Below are 4,040 nucleotides of genomic sequence, written 5' to 3'. Positions count from 1 at the left end.
AACTTGGTTTGCTTTCTTGAGCTCCTTACCACGAACCAGGATCTGATACCATGTCAAGATTGTGGGAGAGAAGGAAGGAGTCTCACTTATAGCTTTCTCACTTACACAATGGGGGAATACACACAAAGGTGGAGGCTGAAAACAATTTTCCTCTTCTTAGTTGTGTAAGCCAAATAGAACTCAAGTACAAAGAAATAGAAGAACCCTATATATGGGTCTCAAACCAAACTCAACTAACTAAGGTGGCATACTAACTGAGCCACGAACTAGAGTAGATAAGGATAGTTGTCATCTAGCTATTATTCATGGGCAGTATACCAACCGCATCTGTAGCTAACAAGTCGGTGACATAAATGCACAACGGTCACCCTGGCATATCACGAGTGGAGCTCGATATCTCAACACCTTACTGATACCACTTCTCTCCGAGACTGGGGTCTACAACTCTTAGTAAACATTGAGTTTTTTTAATGAGTTTTTCATTAACACTATAATATGCCTCGCCCCACTTCGTTCTAAACTCAGAGTCGGAGAGTTATGTCTGCTTCTGTTTGATTGGTGGCACCGCCATATCATACTCGTCCTACACTTTGGTAATTAAGGATAACATTATTGCATTCGAAAAAAATGCATTAGAAAAAACATTGTTAAGTTAGCTTGAAGAACTACCTACCTTCCATATGATGTGGGAAAGTGCAATCAATGGTGCCTTGTACCCTGCAGAAATAGGTGCTAGATTTCTATGTGCTTTTATCCATGCCTTTGCATTATTAGTTAACTTGTCAAAAATAGTTGTATGGTCAACCTACCTAGCATCCTTGCTTTGCAAACAAGGTATGGATATGAGATATGGACAACCTCCTTCTATGCCAGCCTATGTATGTTCTATATCAAGGTCTCATGCATATTTCATTATCCATGTGACCCTTATCACATAAAGGCAATCCAAGCATATGAGAAAATGGTCCAATTTCATTCTTAAAGTAGCTAATAATTAATGAATTATCAATTAATGTTTAAAAAATAATTTCTAATTAATAACTAATTAATTAATATTGAAATTAATAACTACTAATTAATTTAAGATTCATTAGTAATATGTAAAATTAAATAATTAGTTATATTAATTAACTAATCAATTAATTGGTAATACATAAATTTTTTATAATTAACCAATTAACTTATAATTAGAAACCAATTAAATAATTAAATACTTAAATAATTATTAGTTTCTTATTATTAGTTACTTCTTAAATTTTAATTATTAGTTTGTATTTATTAGTTACTACTTACAAGCTAGTTATCCATGTGGTATCTTTTTTGACACCTCTAGCTTCAAATTTCAAAACACTAAAGGATCGATAGGCCATGCTTTCATAGTTTGTATATGTATTGAAAATCAAAATCAAATAAGCTTTTACCTTTTATTCCACATGAGATTTCTGTTCTCGTTGAGCTCATCTTAGGACACCTACATTATCTTATATTAGATATGCCGCCCTAGCCAAACTCCCCACCTGACAATGTCTTCTACCTAGATCAACACGTGAGCGCGCCTTAACACTAGAAGTAGGGGTCGAGCCCTATCTCCACCTCACAGAGTAAGTAAAATGACATTAAAAGTAGTGGTATTTCACTTGCGCCAAAGGCTCCTACCTATGTCCCTTTATTCTTCCAAGCTCGTTTCCATGGCGATGGTTTCACTAGATAGTAAACAGGGACAATGGGAATCTCATTAATCCATTCATGCACATCACTAATTAGATGACGGGGCATTTGGCTACCTTAAGAGATGATCACCATTCACTCCTCCAAATTTTCATGGGCTACTAGGGGTGCACCAGACAATGTGAGATGTGATGTGCTTTATCAGCCCCGCTGCCCTGCTGGACCCTATCTTCGAGTGATCCAATTTCACGGTGGGCGGGCTGTTAAAAGAAAAGGAGATCTCTTCTCGAGGCCCATGCCGGTGTCTCCGGATTTGGTTACATTTTCGTCCACCACTGCCATGTCCTAGTTTGAGAGAATTAGTCCAATTCCCTTTCAATGAGCAACACACATTGCACCCTTGGCATAGGATTGCCCCATCTCTTTCGATCCACTAACCCATGTTGAATTGATGTTCACATGGAACCTTTCTCCACTTTGGTCTTCAAAGTTCTCATTTGAATATTTACTACTACCACCAAGATCTGTACTGGGGGTTCTTTCACTCGATTTCATGCTTAGAGCTGCGCCATGATCTCCAAGCCCTCCTGCTCTCGTCGAGGCCTCGTACTCAACCCGGTGATCGGGTATAGGTCTCATGCTTCAGTACCATCCATTTTCAAGGCTAGTTGATTCGACAAGTGAGTTGTTACACACTCCTTAGCGGATTTGGACTTCCATGACCACCCTGTGTCTTGCAATCAATCAACACCCTTTGTGGGATCTACATTAGCGCGTAATTCAACACTGTAACCCAGCTTTTGATTCATCCCACATCACCCATTTCTCTTACAAAAGATAGCCCACTTGGAGCTTGCATTCCATGCCGAGGTTCAACAAAGCAACCTTGGCCACTTACCTATTTAAAGTTTGAGAATAAGTCGAGGGTGTTTCACTCCTGATGCCTCTAATGATTCGCTTTACCTGATAAAACTACGAGGAGCTCTAACTATCCTAAGGGAAACTTTGGAGGGAACCAACTACTAGATGGTTCGATTAGTCTTTTGCACCTATACCCAAGTGTGACAAATGATTTCATTAGGAAAAAAATAAACTCACAAATGGGCCCTTAAAAATAATATAGTTTAATATGTGGGCCTTTTGGATTGTCCAATAGGAAGGCTAGATGTTGACATCCATGGAGGGTGAATCTTCTCTCTCCAAATCTTGGGTTTTTAATTAAAAAAGGGGTAGTGGGGGATTTAAAAAAAGGGAGAATGAATAGTACACAAAATTTGAGTTTCTCTCACCTCGTATTTCTCCCCTTTTTTGGAGAGTTTTACTCCTTTCTTTCCCTCCTCTCTCTATGTGTTGTTTCTCTTTTATGTTGTGTTTTCAATAGAAATTGATGTTGGTTCTAATTGTTGTTTTCCTGTAGAGTTTATTTGGAGCAAGAGACAAAGGTGTTAATCTCTCTCTCTATTTGGGTTTTTTTTATTGTTTTCTTTTCAATACAACATTATGTTAGTTCTAACCTTTGTTGTTGTTTTATTGTAGAGATCATTTTGGGTGATATTGCATAAGTGCTCATCTCTCTGTCCCTCTCTCTTTCTTTCTCTATGTTTTCTCTTTTCTATTGTTTTTTCAGTATACCTTAATGTAAATACTAACTCTTGCTATTGTCTTTTGCAGAGATCAATTTGGGCAAGATTGGATAGGTGCTCATTTCTTTCTCTCTCCCGCATACTCATACACACTCTCTTTCTTTCTCTTTGCATTTTCTCTTTTCTACTATCTTTATAATAGGGTTTGATGCTAGTCCTAACTTAAGGATCAATTGTTGTTGCAACACTTAAAACAAGGTAGAGCAGAGATTTTGTAGCTCAATTTACAGGTAAATCTGCCATATTTTGTGGTGCCAAATTTATTAATTTAATTAGTGACTTTTATGTTTGATGGGATTGATGTTTTCTTTTGTCCATCATTTGCAATGGGTTTTCATAAGCAACGATTCAATATTATCTTCAGCAGATCAGCTTATAGGTAAATTGGCCGTATTTTGTGTTGCTTCTATTCATGTAGTTATCTAGATATTTTTTGTTAAAAGGGATTCATGATGCAAGTATTTTTTTGTACATGCAGGTATTGTACAAGGTTTAGGTGAAGCACATAATTCTCCATCGACTATTTTGATGTGGTGATTGATTCCTTTGTGCCAGATGATATGGATCTGCTGGAAGTTGATGGTTCAAAAATCCTCTACTTTATTGGTCTTGTGTGTCCATTCGGATCTCCATGCCAATTGGCAATGATGCATGAAACTCTTGTATCATATCATCCATATAACACACAATGTGTTGAGTCATAGAATATCTCAGGTGTTAATTCATCCA

General features: G+C 37.3%; 1 pseudogene; it reads right to left on the bottom strand.

Annotated features, from left to right (window-relative positions):
- Positions 1-1,113: 1,113 nt before the first annotated feature.
- LOC148039317 (25S ribosomal RNA) lies at positions 1,114-3,210 on the bottom strand (annotated as a pseudogene).
- Positions 3,211-4,040: the final 830 nt, after the last annotated feature.

This window comes from Lygodium microphyllum, chromosome 3 (assembly GCF_053477565.2).
Source record: "Lygodium microphyllum isolate KBCC chromosome 3, Lygodium_microphyllum_v1.1.10, whole genome shotgun sequence".
NCBI classification, from domain to species: Eukaryota; Viridiplantae; Streptophyta; class Polypodiopsida; order Schizaeales; family Lygodiaceae; genus Lygodium; species Lygodium microphyllum.
Note: the sequence above shows the minus strand (reverse complement) of the source record. Positions and strands in the feature narration are given on the sequence as shown.